General features: G+C 42.9%; 1 protein-coding gene and 1 pseudogene across 4 annotated transcripts in view; one reads left to right on the forward strand and one right to left on the reverse strand.

The window, feature by feature from the left end:
* Positions 1 to 16902, reverse strand: part of Usp25 (ubiquitin specific peptidase 25) — a 107335-nt gene that overhangs the window by 85055 nt on the left and 5378 nt on the right. The window lies entirely within an intron of this gene.
* Positions 7194 to 7783, forward strand: LOC114696831 (annotated as a pseudogene).

A 16902-nucleotide genomic window follows, 5' to 3' on the forward strand; every position in this document is an offset into this window, starting at 1 on the left:
AGCTTCCAATGATCTTCCATTAACAATCCCACTACGTGTCTGTGTATTTCATTTCTTAAAATAAAGTATAGAATATGTAAGATGGAAAACAAGCTTAGTCCCCAGGATAATGTAGGTCTTCCGAATTTTTACTTCAAAATGGCTTACCCTTAACTCAGTACCAGTTCACTTGGGAATTTTGAGGGACACTTAAATTACTGGATGAACATTAGCTGAGAAAAGGACTATCTTCAAAGTTTCAAACTACAGAGTATAAAGAGAAAAAGCTACTCTGTAATGGGCAATCTGACAGTCCACACTAACCAGGAAATCAAAGCTAACATTCCTGGTAACAGGCCAAAAGAACAGTCGGCAACTCCTGACACACTGTAACCTGTGACAGTATGTCACAACTACAACACCTCAATCCAGGTGAAGAATGACCAAACAGCCTCAAACAAGTAACACAGAGCAAATGAATTGTTCTATCATCTGCTGAGACACCTATAGCACCAAAGACGAAGAGTGAGTCTCTGCTATAAGGGAAATCCAGAGGTATTGCCACACAATGCAGCAAGAGAGGCTGGCCAACACTACGGCATGGCCTGCAGAGTGTCAGTGGAGATGAATGAGGACGCATGGGTGACGGTTCTGAGTGGATGACATTGATGAGTATCACATTCCTGACTTGTATTATGGTAGGAGAACATCTTTTTCTTTAGGAATATACCAGAAAAGTTTAAGTGACAGTATAAGATGTCCACAACTGATTTTCAAATGGCTCGAAGCGGGGGAAAATGCCTTGGAAGTTCTTTCCACTAGTATCCCCATGTGCAACATCCATTAAAATTCTAGGAAAACTAGCCTAGAGCAAAGGGACCTGTCTTCTTCAAAAACTTTAAGACTTCCACTTAAGGCCTCATTGTGCAGAATATAGTTTCAAGCCACTCACACCTTGAGAGGAGTTGGGAAAAAGGTAAAAGCCACTTTAAAAGTAAAACTGAAGATTTATTAACTCTTTTTTGTTTGTTTTTGTTTTTGTTTTTTCGAGACAGGGTTTCTTTGTGTAGCTTTGCGCCTTTCCTGGAACTCACTTGGTAGACCAGGCTGGCCTCAAACTCACAGAGATCCGCCTGGCTCTGCCTCCCGAGTGCTGGGATTAAAGGCGTGCGCCACCACCGCCCGGCTAGATTTATTAAAGAAAAGAAAGAAAGCAACAAAGGGAAGAAGCATTAGACCAGACACTGAGTGGATCCCCCACGCCATCAGGGAACTTTTTTTCCATAAAAACTGTATTAAGTAGCTAAGATGACAAGGTTATCTAATAATACAGTAAATATTAAAATACAACAGGAAAGTATAGAAAGTGCCAGGAAGTACCCACAGCTCAATGAAAGAATCAAACTACCAGTTTATAGGCTGAAATAAGAAAACCATATTCTCTTTAGACCTATCAACTCTTTGGTTGATTTGCATTGAGAAAAAAACAGCAATAAAACTGAATGGAATCAACAGCCAGAACTAGAAGTTAAAGATATATAAACACATCATACAGAAATTTCTTTTCTCTAATGTAACGCTTAGTAGAGTGATTATAACATGCTAAGAAAATACCACAGGCCTTTTTGCAATTCACGTTTGCAATGTACCGCTCCTGCAAACTCAACCTTTTCTTTACATAAGTAGTATTTTCCTCATTGGCAAGTTATTCAGTCATGCATCTCATGATTGAATACTAAATATCCTAGGGGAATCAGTTTTTTGTAGAAATGTTCATGGTTAATCTTCACAGTCCTGGAATAAGTGAAATAATCCAAATGTCCTTGAAGCAAGACAGCAGCTGTCAAACATGAACGTTAACAAGACAACCTAATGTATACGTAACAATCTAAAGGCCAAGATCCCACCAGAGACTTGGTCCAGAAAGAACTGTTAATCTCTAAGATGGGGAGAAAGACCATCGACCCAAATCATCATGGCCCACTGGGGGATATTCGATCACACTGTGAACCCTGAGTTTGCATTTTCGTTAAATAAAATGAACCTTGGGTCAGGAGGCTGAGTTAGCAACTAGTTGACAGAAAGTAAACATAGAGCACGAGAGGGCATCGGGAAGAGACAGAGATGCACCAGAAGGAGTAGGGAGGTGTGGAGCGGGTGCGGCTTTTGTTTGTTTGGCTGAGTGGAAGGGCGCTCGCTGTCTTTGGGAGACACCAGCAAGGAAAGAAGGTTAGCTAGGTGCTTTTCAAGCCCTCTGAGGTAGCAGGTTTTCATACCAGCCATTGGATCTCGAGTTTTATTTACAAAGAGAATGATGAGATTTAGTTAAAGCTACCCTTAGCGGCAGGAACAGAGCCCGTGCCTGCAGGAACAGAATTCCCATGGGCTGTGGACTGAGGGCAGGGACGCTCACTAGAGAAGCAGGCCAGTAACTGCCGAGTCCCAATTGATGGTTGAAATGGCAGTAGATTAAGGCACAGTCACTGTGCCAAAGCTAAAATAGCAATGACCAAATTAATTAAAGCAAGTTTTTTTATTCATGTAAACGGACTGCCTCCCCCTAAGGCAGGGTTTGAAAGATCAGCATTTGATGAGGAAGAGAAGGCTTTATAGAGCTTGGGGATAGAGGATTTCCAAATGGGGGGGAAATAGGTAGGATTATGGAAACAGAACACAACAGGTGCACAAAAAAAGGTAATCATAGGGGTCATATAACCTTTAGGGTTGCAAAGTAGTTATAATCACTTTTTGAAACAAAGACACTCTTGCCATTCCTGGAACAGGCAGTACAGAACCATTTGTAGTTAAGGTTACAGGTGGGGCATAACCCAATCCATAAAAAACAGAGGTTTAATCATAAACAGGAATGAACCTAGTCTGTCTTTATTATTAGATGCTTTTAAGCCTAAAATGGAGGCAGGCTGGTTCTTTACAATGGGCCTCAAGTGATTTTATGCAAATAAACCTAAAAGCAGTATGAATAAAGAAACAACCTCTTATTTTAATGCTGAATGCACGGCTATAAAATATAACTGTGCTAGAATGGTAATATACCAAATAATACATAAACACATGAATGCTACTCTCTGTTCCTTTCCTTAAAGACATATTTACCCGTGGCACAAAAGATGGACACTTATCAATGGCACAATAGAGAACTGCATGCAAGCAGAAATAGGGTGAGGTCTATGGTTGGAATTTCCTCTAACACTTCTACAGAATCCTCAATGGAGGACGTGGGCACTTAATCCCAACCCCCCCCCCCACACACACACACACACACAATTTGAGGCAGATGTGGAAAAGAGCCACTCGGCGGCTCACCAGTAAATCAGAGAACATGCATATCCTGGTATGCAACCGAATCCTAAGGTGATCTTTATGGCAATAGCTGCCTGATACAGGTTCAATAAAAAATGTGAAGAAACGTATGGAGAGAAGGAGAGTCTTTGGAATTTTGCCACATATGGTCAGGGTCTTGCTTTTTATGAGAAGTCAGTCTGGTACATTACCAAAATTCCACAATGATTTATGTTTTCACAATCTTGACTGAAAATGAACAAAAGAGGAAATAAGTTGATGGGAAATTGGAAAAGGGGAAGTGAGTGGGAGAAAAGCTAGAGACGATTTTCTTAGCTAAACTGACAAGAGGTGGGGAGGGAAGCCATGGAGAAACCGCAGGAGAAGCCACCTGGCAGGCCAAGGTGTCCCTCTGTCACTAGCTGCCTGCTCCTCGCTCATCTCCTGCCGCTGTGTCTATATTGCTGCCGTTTCTGGTGCGATTAGGATTCCGGTTTGTCTGGTTGGGTTTGCACCTTCCTCTTCCTGTGACGGTTAATCTCGTCTGCCAGCCTGACTGGATTTAGAATCACCATGGAAACAAAATCTGGGGTGCCTGTGAGAGATTTTTCCAGATTAAGTTAGCTGAATTGGAAAGACTCACCCTAAATGGACAGCACCCTTCCATGGGCTAGTGTCCTGGACTGAATTAAAGAGAGCGAGGAAGCTGGGTCACGTTATTTTCTCTACTTCCTGACTGTGGACACAAAGGGACAAGTCAACTCTTGTTCCTCTTAGCATACCTCCTCTGCCACAATGAACTGTGTCTCCGAAAGCTGTGAGCCAAAACCAACCAACCCGTCCTTCCTTGTATTCTGTCACGTGTCTTGTTGAAGCAACAAGACAAGTAACTGAGACACTTCCCGTCTACCAGCCCTGTGGTTTGATACACTCTCATCATCACGACAAGCATACTGCATACGGATCTCTCCTCTAGCAAGCTCCGATGCAAGGTGGACTCACTCCAATCCCTATGTCTGAAGCCCCTTGTTGAGTTCCACGGGCCTCCTTCGGATGGATTTCTTAGGTGCTGTACAGCGGGAGACAGCAGGTTCCACTTCTTCCCACTGGTGGGCCAAAGGGCACGAGAGAATTCAAAACATTCGGTGGTTTGTGAGTGCCACAAAGATCAATAAGCACGGATGCCAAATGCACACAGGCCTCCATCCTCTTCCTTGTTATTTTCACTGCACAATGGCATCCTTCTCTCCTACTGCAGAATACAGCACTTCAAGGATAAGGAAGCAAGGGCACTTCAATGCCTATCCTTTATCTCTCCAGTTGACTACGTGATGCTGGCCTTTTCAATGTGTCAGTTAGAAATGAAGAGATCACTGGACTCCACCTACGGAATATTGCGGCCTGAGTGAAACAGCAACAGACACTCTTAAATCTTACTAAACGTTTGGTGTGTGCTTTTAGAATTGCTAGTTCTGTTTTGAGCTTTACTTGGTACTACTATTTATGATTAAATACCCGTGTAATGCTCTTTGAATGAGTCAAACTATCAAAAGGAGAGCAGAATGGTGGAGGCCTCCCTTAACAGTGTTCAGCCTCAAGAACCATCAGCCAGGAAACCTGGTTCCCAGCAACCAAGCAGAGGAGCTCAGAGCAGCCCAGCTTTTCTGGACATTATACAGTAACTCCACGATCACTTCAACAGCTGCAGAGGACCAGGACAGACAGGCACAGTGGAAGACCTGCTCCAGTTATGAGCAGCCCAGTCTGTACCAGCCGTGGAACAGCACTCTCAGCAAAACCAGCCCGGTGGACCCCAGTGGACCCTGCAGCCGCTTGCATCCAAACCAGAAAGGGACCACAAGCAGGCCTGATTGACACAAACAACAACTTGCACTTCCATGAAGGCCAGCATCGTGGGTGGTGCAAACACCACTGTGCTACACACCACGTGCTACACACCTACAGTGCTGCAGATAGGCACTAGGGTACTGGATTCATTTTCTGAGTGAGTCCTTCTCTGGTGCTACCAGCTGGTTTAACTAGAGACTGCCTACCAATGCTTCTCCCCAGGCAGGAGTCTTCTTCGCAGTTTTTACCTCTTCCTCAGTCAAGTACACTGAACGGCTAACACAAGGTGGCAGCAGCCACAGAAAGTGGCCTGCAGAGTTCCAGAAAGCAGGCAGGGACAGAACCTAAGTGAGCGAAAGAGCCAAAGACAAACCAACCGCAGTGCAGGCGCTCCTCACTGGAGGGAGGCCAAGGAGAGAGAAGCCTCAGGAGCCAAGAATCCAGCACCCTAAGCCTAAGAACTGTAACACTACCTGCAACGGAGATCCAAATGTCCCAGCACGAGAGGTCCCAGGTCTGGAACACTAGCCTCTTCGGGAACTGAGGTCCCACCAGAGGCAGCCCACCCGGGAGTTAACACACTAGCAGGCACTGATTGCCTTCTGGTGTCTGCTCTTTGCACTCACGGCTGCTGAAAACGAAGGATTACAGCAGCTGCTAAATTCTGGAGCCACTGGTGGTTAAACCACAGCTGCAGGCCACCAACCTGCACGTCTAAAGCCAAAGACCTCTGCTTCTAACGCCTACTCCAATAAGCCCTAATTCTCGGGGCACATAGTACCAGTCCAGCCCCCAGGCCTTGGGGACTCGAGGGCCAGGGACCGCTAACACTAGAAGTCTCTCGTCACAGCTCAGTTCTCCACAGGCAGAGCAGGAGGGCCCCAGTCAGCACACTGGTGACTTAGAGACGCCATGATTAACATCAGTGTAACTGTTGAGAATGGCAGAGTGGGGATCACTAGTCGTGGGGGGTGGGGGTAAATTGTTTAGCAGGCCCTTGCCATACAAAATACTGTTTTCTCAATGCTGCCAGTTCATAATCCTAGTGTGTGCTCCACTCCCCCAGAAGTTATTCTCACTGAAGCACCCTGAAGTCTCTTCAAGAGATGAACACATGCAGACAGGAAACAAACAGGTCTTTGAAGTTTCACAGCTCCTGTCTCTTCCAAATTTTCTCAACTCATTCATTAACAATGAAGTGAAAAAAATAAAAACTCTGTACAAAACTACAGTTATGCTGGCATGAAATACTCAGATAATGTTAGATTAAATAAATAAATAAATAAATAAAACCAAATCATTACTAACTACAAGAAGGAAAAAAAAATGGACTAACAGTTGAATGACTCTTAAGTCTGTCACTGGTCCTTTTCCTCAATTTCCAAAATTAAATTCTGTTGAGTACAAAAGAAAGGAACTCAGAGGTCTCTGTCCCCTCAAAGGTGGTTCGGGGCAGCAAATTTTAAAATGACCACTAGAAACCAAAGTCTTCAGATTTCCTAGTAGAGAGAAGACTCAAACCTCAGAGGCTTATGGGTGAGGCACGAGTGGCAGACCTCCCTAAGCTGCCTGTCACCATCAGGATTACTCATTCCACTACTGCTAGTTAGAGTGAGGAGCCACGTGTGGATTTCCCCCATAAAACATCTGCCTGATAACGGCAAACTGCTGTCTCAGTTTCTGATAGTAACTAAGAAGTCACTGAAAGAACTTCAGATCTATAACATGGCCCCTGTAAGGGCAAAGGAGATTTGCCCAGAACCCTCCCATGAGCACTTAAAGGTATCAAAGGTGGCTTAAATAAAAGAATGGTCTGTAAATGATTGTCTGTGAGACTGAAAAGGGTACCACATGACAACAGTCTTCCCAGGTGTGTTTACCGATTTCAGACTTTGCACATGACTTCAGTCTTCTCTGGTTGATGAAGACTCAGTAAGGGACTGAAGATGGTTAGGCATGGTAGCACAGGTCTCTGATCCTAGCACGTGGGAGGCTAAGAGAATTTCAAGTTGAAGGCCTGCATGGGCTACATAGGATTAAAGAGAACCTGGAGGAACGCTTCCTTTTCCAAGCAGCAGGCAAAATGTCGGAAGTGGAACAGATGAAGAAGCCGACCTTTCCCAAGTTCACCTACCACAGCACGGACCTAGACCACCTGCTGGACATGTCCTGATGCAGGTTGCACCAAAACATCCAGAGCTGGTACCTGAACTGTGGCCTGTGAAGGAAGCAGCACTCACTATACTCAAGGGCCTGAGAAAGGCCCAGAAGGAGGAGCCACCCATGGAGGAACCTGAGGTGGTGAAGACCCACCTGAGTGACAGGACCATCCTGCCAGAGATGGGAGGCAGCATGGTGGGCCTGTACTGGCAAGACCTACAGCCAAGTGGAAATCAAGCCAGAGATGATCGGTCACCACCTGGGTGAGTTCTCCATCATCTCCAAGGCCATGAAGCAATGGCAGCCTGGAACTGGTTCCACCCACTTCATTCTCCTCTATTAGCCAGGGCCAATAAAGACTCATGTTTAATACAGGAAAAAAAAAAAAAAGGAAGGAAGGAAGTAGTGGAGGAGGCGGGGAGGCTAAAAGCATCGTGGATTCTGGGGAAGTGTGAGAAAGCCAAAGGAAGGCTAAGCCAGAGGAACCTGGTTTCTACCAAAGCATGGTCTTTGGCATACCACTTTCTGAACTGCAAACCTTCCTGTCGTTGGCCACAGAAGGAACAAAAAAGAAAAGAAAAATCTTCATTTCCTGAGGCTTTTTTATAATATGTCATTTTAACCTCCATTTCCCTTCAGATAGAACAAGCTATGGCTTCTTTTTGAGTATAAGTCTTTCCCCAGCTTCCAGTGCCCCTTTAAAATGCTAATACTTGGTAAAGAGTGTATGCGGGGATCTCTACCTCTGTGTCTAGCCTTAACGTGTACATTGGTTCCTGACAGGAGCCATAAGCCTAAGTGACCCTTGACACACATGCTGCCATATTTGGGTTTCTCTCCTCTTTTCTTAGATCTAGGCCTTGCTTAAGTCTCCATAGCACCAGAACCTCTTCCCACAGGTACCAGAACCTCTTCTCAGATATCAGGTGAATGAGCTGCAGTTAAGCAATTAGGCAGTTAGACAAGGGTAGATAGATAACCTTCAGAGCAACATTTCCTGCTGGCCGAACAGCCCATAATTAAGTCCCTTCCTGCTTGCAATCCCCATAATTAAGTCCCTTCCTGCTTGCAACCCCCATAATTAAGTCCCTTCCTGCTCGCAACCCCCTTTGCCTACCTATATATGCCTTGAGAGAAAAATAAAATTTTGGAGCTTGATCAGACGTCCTGTCTTGCTCTCATTCTTTGTATCTCTTGTCCCTCTCATTTGCCGGCCCTCCCTTTAGGTCCCTGTTGATGACCCGACTGGCCGGGCCGGGTTCCCTTCTCTCCATCACTGGGAATCTACAGAACATCATTCTCTTTTCTAATGCAAAGATTTGTGTGCTCTCATCATCTCCCAAAGTTACGATTTTTCTTCAGATTTACATAAATTTTAATATAATATAGAAAGGCTAATCGCCAGATAATAAGTCCAACTAAGAGAAGGATTATTTCGATCATTACTGTTCTCCTGGTACCTAGTTCACTCAGTGTTTGACACCCAAGGGCTCGATCAATGTTACTATTAATATAGCATGGTTAATATTAACACATATTCAAATTAATTGAATTTATTTTATTTAATTAGAATATATTTATTTAAATTATATAAGAATATTAATTAAAATTAATATAGCAGGGTTTGCAAAGAAGAACTCAAGTTCACAGGCTTGCGCTCCCCCAGGAAAGAGGGACTAACGAAATACTAAGCAAGGTTTCAAAATCTTAGATTCCAGAACACAGAAACCAAAGCTCACTTGGTAAGACAACTTTCTCCATCATCCTCTACTTTTTCTCCAAAATTTCAGACATTTCACTTTCTGATTTAGGTACTATCAATCATACTTAAAAGTGCTAAAAGCTTAAACCGGGGCACATGAAACTTTTCAAAGCCTTTATTTAATCAAAAACACCTCATAAATTAGCTCATTCCAAAGCAGAAGTGGTAGAGACCACAGAGGTAAAACAAGGAAATGTTGGTTCACAGTTCCATCCTCAACTCTCTTGGTCTACCCAGTTGAAAAGCCCCTTGTTATGTAAATGTATTGGCTGCTTGGGGAGAGCTTCCAGTCAGTCCTTTAATATGGCCATTTGCAAGGTTGGTTTTTTTCCCAAGTATTTGCAAATCAAGTAAGGTATGGGTGATTTCTGAGCTGAACTGGGTTTGTCTGCAATTCTTCTGGGCTAGCCACCATTTTAGTCACTTAAACAAATAACGCACACAGGGATCCTCAGAATGGCTCAAGCAAGCTGTAGGAGGACCTGCAGGTGAGGCTGGCTGTTCTCTGGTTTGGGCTTCGCAGCACTGTAGTAGAAGTTAAACAGGCCATGCCTCTCCACAGAAATCGGACAGTGCGTGCACCATATCCATTTAACCTTCGAAATGCCAGCAGTTCTACATTTAACCCTCTTACTTAAAAAAAAAAAAAAACTAAGAAGAAACATGTGTTGATCTATAGGAAAATGCTAGCAAAGTGTAATGAATACAGCTAGTCCTAGATAAATGTATGTTTCCATCCTTCTCACCCAAGAATTCTTATCTGCACCTGCCACCCAGTCCTTCAGTCCTATCTGCAATACGCCCACACCATTTCTTGAGTTCTCCACCCCTATTAAATGGCAGATAAAACAATCACAAGTAAAAACTGTCAATGCAATTCTCCCAATGAATGTTATTACGCAGCACTATAACCTAAGTGCCTACAAAATTAAGCACATTTGGGGACCAAATAAGAACCCTACAGGAACAAACACGGTTTCTATGGGAACATCATACATATTCAGTTCCAAAAACCAAACTGGCAAAATCTTGTAGAACACGGTCTGATTTTAAATTAGAGCACCTACATTCTAGAAAACGTATAGGTAAAATTTTGAGAATCAAGTCATGTATTTTAACTTCCATATATGTGGTTTAAGTAAAATAAGTGCTTTTAGCTTGTTCTTGGTGCTGATATAGCTCTTTTATTCAATTAAAATGTTATGTATCTCTAATTTATGAATTACATTTTCATAATTCATTTACAGTGCAAAATTAAAGTCCCTTATATTAATGAAATAAGCACGCTTTAGACACTACAGAGATGTCTCAGTATGAAGACCTAAGCATGGATGTTCAGAACCCACCCAAAGGAGTGATGCAGTGGCCTGCGTCTGTAACCCGGCACTGGGGAGGTGGAGCCAAGGGAATCCATCAGATGGTCAGTTAGACAGCCTGGGGCAATCAATCGGTGAACTCCAGGTTCACTGGCGGCATGGTCTGTTTAACTTCTGCTGAAGTGCTGGGAAGCCCAAACCAGAGAACAGCCTCACCTGGTGGCTGCAGGTCCTACAGCATGCTTGAGCCATTCTGAGGATCCCTGTGCGCATTATTTGTTTAAGTGACTAAAATGGTGGCTAGCCCAGAAGAATTGCAGACAAAAAGGAAGGAAATCGGAAAGGCTTGAGGTTCCTAGAAAAGGCCTCTTCCACTCTTCCAGACTCCTCCTTTTTCTGTTGTTTTGGGTGGAAGGGGTGCTGGGAATTGAACTCAGGGCTTTACACATGACAGGCAAGTTTTTTGTTTTTTGTTTTTTACCATTAGATTACATCTTCAGTTCTTTTTTACTATTTTAAATTTTACTTATTTTATGTGCATGGGTATTCTGTCTGCATGCATGTCTGTGCAGCGCATGTGCATTTGGTGCCTTCAGAGGCCAGAAAATGAAGCTGGATCCCGTGGGACTAAGTTAGGAGATGCCAGGCGGATGCTGAGAATTGAAGCCAGGTTCTCTGAAGAGCAGCCAGTACTCTGGACCAACTGAGTCATCACTGGGGCACCTTTTTCTTCAATGTTTGAGACAGGGACTCCCTCAGTGGTCCAGGCTGTTCTTCAAGTCATTCTGTAGCCCAGGCAGGCCCCTGCTCCCTAGCCTCACTTCCTGACTAGCTGGTACTAAAGGATCATGCCATGAGGCCCTCCCCACTCCTTTACTAACTCTTTCTAATTCTTATTCTCTTAGCAGTCAACAATCTGTTCTTCTTCAATACTGCACTATATTAAACCTTCCTTACTCAAATTTTTGTGTTTTCTTTATGTCCTACTTGGACCTTAACTAGAAAATGGTCCTTATTTTTTTTTTCATTCGAATAATATATTGTTATGTTTTCTAAGAAAGTAAATCTCAAAAGAATTAGGAAGGTAAAATTTAACTTTAGAGAATAAATGTCTAGGGAAAAAAATCTAAGAAGGTGAAATTTAACCATGCATGTTAAGAACTCTCCTACAGTATTTACTGGGCACTAAATTAAGAGCATATCAGAAATGAGTTTTCTTAAGGAACAGGTAATTCAGTCATTGGCCACGACTGATGGAGCTCAACCTGCAGACCCTGTGCCTTCCCTTGAGGTAGCAGTGACACTCAAATGTCCCAACTCTCTAGTCACTGGTTAGCTTTTCTGGCAAACGGCCCCCATCCTGAAGCTATCCAGACTATCCACCAAGCACCATGAGTCATCTCCCTAAGGTTGAAAGAAAAAAAAGAAAGAAAAAAGGCAATTCCAAGAGTTTTCAGGGCTCTGCCAGAAACCAAGGGAAGGGAAAGGAACAAGGATTTGCTTGTTTGTTTTTCTGCCACAATTCTCAGAGCTGCTCGAAGTGAAAGGAGCATTAGGTCATTTCAGGTTTCTTTGCATTTGCTATTTTCAAATTCAAAGCTTCTCTTTAAGAATTGAAGTCTCCCTGTGCATCTGGAACACTCCACCTCATCCCTGTCTTCTTGTCCATTCTCCCTCCATTTTCCCTTAGCCCTTGGCTAATGATACACGTGCAATTTGGTTTTACACCACCACGGAATACAAGCTTTGTGTGTGTTTCTCAACATGCATAAAACAAAGAAAGAATAAACGAAAAGACAGATGTGATACTGACCAGTGACTGTACATTTATGCAGAAAAGTCGGCAACCAAGCGGACTCCAGAACTATGTAAATATACATACTTGGTAGCAATGGGCATGAACTGTAAAATACACAATCTCTCCAAGATGGAAACCACAAAGTAGGAAGCAGAAAGATTCAACTGTAGGCATATAACAGAACAGGTATGCTTTATTAACGGCTAAATCTTCTATATAGCACGTAAGAATATTTTACATACGCACAGAGAGACTTACTTTAGAGGCTCCTAGAAGTCCTATCCAATAGTTATGTCTTTTTCTGTTTCAGTGATTCATATTGAGCAAACAACAACTGCCTAGAAACTTTAATTTCTAAATGTTCACTATAAAGAGAATACAAAGGGTCGGGAGGCTAATAGGAAGGCTCAACGCCAGGGCACAGTGGCACAGGCCTTCAATCCCAGCACTCAGAGGCAAAGGCAGGCAGATCTCTGAGGGTTCTAGGCCGGCGGCCAGCCTGGTCACCAGACTGAGTTCCAGGAGAGCTACCACTATTCAGAGAGACCCTTCTCAAAATACAAAAAAGGAGGAGGAAGGAGAAGGGAAGAAGAGGAGGAAGAAGAAGAGAAAGAAGGAGGAGGAGGAAAGAGGCAAAGCCAAGCAGAAGCCAGGCTGTGGGAGGAAATGCCCGGGAAAAGGACCTTACTCCTTCCTCTCTTTTTTCTTTACTTCCTGGCCACCATAATCTGCGTAGCTGCCTCTGACAGACACTCCACCATGATGTACACAAGCCCAGAGCAACAGGGCCGACCAACCATGGACCGCAGGGGCCAGCGCAAAGCTTTCCTGCTTTTAATTGGCTTGGTATTGTTTTGTTATAAAAACAGAAAATTAGCCCAAGTAGAAGCTGGACTACAAGAACTTCTTCACATCAGAATGAAAATGTAAAAAACAAACGAAAAATGGGAATTTCACAAAAAAAGAATCAGAATGCTCTATATGAACTCAAATAGATAACCAAATCATTCATTAATGGTAGCGTGGTTAGGCTGTGGTATGTCCAGAAACACAAATGGTTGACCACAAACAGAGTTTTACCAAAATATTCACAAACTAGGAATTGAAGAAAACATTTTCAACCTTAATAATATACCTTTCAAAAGAATTCTGGCAAAGATCACACAGTACAAGACACCATTTCCCACATAGAAGGAACAAGGCAAGAATGCCGAGTAAATATTTTTTCCCCAGAGACTCCAGAGAACGCAATTAAACAGCAAGGGAAAAAACTCAGAACGCGCACGCACGCGCACACACACACACACACACACACACACACACACACACAGAGACAGAGACAGACAGAGATGGAGACGGAGACAGAGAGAGAAAGAGAGAGAGACGGAGAGAGAGAGAGAGAGAGAGAGAGAGAGAGAGAGCGCATGCACACAAACAAAATACATACAGGAAAGTCATAAAGTAAGAAACCTATTAGAATTAGTGAAACTAGTGAGAGTATTTAGCAAGGTCACTGGACAAAGGTTATGCGAAAATCAATTATAATCTATCTGCCAAGGAACACTTAAAATACAAACCTAAATAAAAATGCCATCTGGAATAGTATCAAAAAATCAACTCTAATAAATGACATACCAAGATCTATCAATGATATTCCATTAAGAAATTAAAATCTAAATTAATGGGAAAGTATAGCATGTTGTTAGACTAGAGGAGTCCTTAAGAGTCTGCGCACTCAGAATGGATCTCTATAATCAACACAATCTACTCACAACTCCTACCTTGCTTTTGGTCTAACTGTAGAAAGAACACTAGAATTTTACATGGAGACGCAGAAACACAGAGAACAGGTCAAACATTCTTTAAACAAAAAGACTACAAAGAACTTCCCCAACCTACTTCAAAGCACATTCTGAAAACATGGTATTTGTGGCATTATATAGGGTAAGAACGGAATACAGGAAGAAGCAAACTACTAAAAATTACTAAAAAATAACAAAATTACTACCTTAACTCAAAGATCAGTGACCATCTTTTCAAAACGAAGATGCTGGAACAATTATATATCCACATGGAGTGAATGTTGACAATCTGTCTGTAGCATATATTAATATACAAAATTTATGATGTTTTCATACATATATGAACCTTATACCTCAGAGCACAGATACAAAACAATGTCAGATGGGTTATAGAGAAACGTCAAAGCTAAAATAAAACATGGAAGAAGGAAACTGGGAAGAGAGTAAAAGCAAACGTAATTAAAGGGACTAGTCAAAGGGAAATGAAGTAAAAGAGAACATTTCAATTTTTTAATTCAAAGAAACTGGTAAGAAAATTAAAATATCAGTCACACAAGACAACAGGGAAAGTACACAAAGAATTCCTAAAACTCAAAATGAAGAAGGTACATAACCCAGGTAACAACGCGGCAAATGGGGCCAACAAGACGGTTCGGCGGGTAAGATGCTTGTCCCTAAGCCTGACAACCTAAGTTCAGTCCCCAGAATGCTGGTGAAAAGAGGAAGCCACTCTGCAAGCTGTCTTCTGGATTCCTCATTCATGCATGGCATGTGTGAATCCAAACACAAACACCCCACCACCACACACACACACAGGGGGGTGAGGAGAGGAAGAGAGGGAGGGAGGGAGACGGGAGACTGAAATTAAATTTAAATAAAAGAAATGTAAAAGAAATAGGCAAATTCGGGAGATCTTTGGTATGCAAAATGAATAAAATTTTTCTTAAAATAAAAATTAAGTACTAAGCGCAAAAGTAAAAAAAAAAGAAAGAAAGAAAGAAAAAAAAAGAAAGAAATAGGCAAATTGAAAGTGTCTAGGAAGTAGGGAAAAGGAGGAAAGCGGGGAGAAAAACAAGTGGGAGAGGCCCTAATCCGTCAGTCCCCCATGTCATCCATATTAAGACTACAGATGTCTACCTGCTCCCCCAGAAAATAAAGGAATACAAGGCACACCACTTACATACAGCACGTCACCTAGAATGCAACATCGTCTTCTCCCTAAACCTGCAGCTCATGAGGTGTGCCCAAGCTAGCCCCAAGGAAGCCCAACATAAGCTAATGGTAAGATCCAACAGCCAAAGCTCCTGCAGCCCTAGAACCACATCAGATAGCACAGGACCATGTGACCCGAGAGAGCGTCTCTGTGGGTGTCCCCAGAGAGTCCTGCCGCCATCTCACAACACAGACAGTCCAAAGCTGAGACTGGCCACCAGGTCCGCTGCTTTTACTGGCCCGGCAACAGCTCTCCGTGAGCTCGGGTTCATGGTGTCCTCTCTCTCATGCCAGCCACCAAAGGCAGCCTCCATTCTTCCAGTTCGCGGTGCTATCGGTAGCCTGAAGCAGATGCTCCGCTAGGTCGGAAACGGGAATGGTAGCTCAGAAAGTCTCCAGGTTGCAGAAAGCCTGCTGACTCCAGCGGAGCTGTGCTGAGCTACAGGTCCTTTTCGAAGACACAAGCCTTCCAGCTGCTTCCAGTTTACTTTCCACCCTCTTGACCAAGGCTGCACTGGGCCACTTTCCTAAAGGGTCAGGGAAAGGCTTGAGGGACTTCTGGCTGAGATCTCCAGACCCAGCTCCGAGGCCCTGGAGGAGGGCAGGGAAGCTCAGCACTCCAGCCCAAGCTGGTTTTTACAGCACCCATGTACTGTGTCATGAAATTAAACGCTAAGTTTTACAGACACCATTGTACAGTCGCTGCTCCCACTGATGTTAATGGAGCATTAAGCCTTCCGTGGTCCTTCTCCAAACATACATACCCTTCCTGCTTCAGTGAGAGCTTAGTTCTCAATTCTGTAACCACCTCCTCCCTGATGCCTAACGCCCTTCACATACCCAATCCTTTCCCACTGAACAGCAACAATAAAAATCCAACAGATGCGGTGGGAGCTTGACCGTTCAGTCTTCTCCTTGTCCTCAGATGGAGCAAAAAGTATCTTTGCCCCACATATCTCTCCACAGTTCATGCCACACCTATCATTGTTCCTCCAAGTTCTTTCCAAACGTCTACACCAACTAAATTACGTAAAAACAGTTTTGTTTGTTCGCTTGTTTGTTTTAAACAGTGATAGTTTAAGACAGGGTTGTACTACGTAGCCTAGACTGGTTCTGCGATTGCACACATGTGGCAATTCATCCACTATGAAAATATTTTATACACTGGTAATAAAATATGCATTATGAAGATTCCTAGAGTCTATGTGCAATGAACTATTAAAGAGATAAACTGACGCTGGACTGGAGGCATGGCAAAGAACACACTTCCTAGTTTTTAGCAATCCCCTTTTTTATCAGACAGGCTTTAAAAAAATAAAATAGATTCTACAACTTCATGCTTGGTGTTTACCTTTAACAACTCCTTCAACACTTTACCATTTCAATTTGGAAAAATACTCAGCTGTTGTTACCTGTGTCAATGGAAAAGCGGGTACTATATAAGAAACAATATTTAAACATCATCCAAAAGAGAATCGCCAAAAAAAGACCTCAAAACCTGTTAGTCATTACGGAAATACAAACTAATGATAGTCACTATAGTCATTAAAATGGCTAAAACATAAAAGAGTAAAAAGATCGTGTCTTGAGGAAATTGTAAACCAATTGGACTTCTCACAGACAGCTGAAAGAATGTATGAGTGTCTGGGCAACAATTTGAGAGTATTTTTAACAATTCTACTCCTGTGTATTTGCCCAAGACAAATACAAATATGTCTACCTACT

The sequence above is a fragment of the Peromyscus leucopus genome, chromosome 12 (genome assembly GCF_004664715.2).
Source record: "Peromyscus leucopus breed LL Stock chromosome 12, UCI_PerLeu_2.1, whole genome shotgun sequence".
Lineage (NCBI taxonomy): Eukaryota > Metazoa > Chordata > Mammalia > Rodentia > Cricetidae > Peromyscus > Peromyscus leucopus.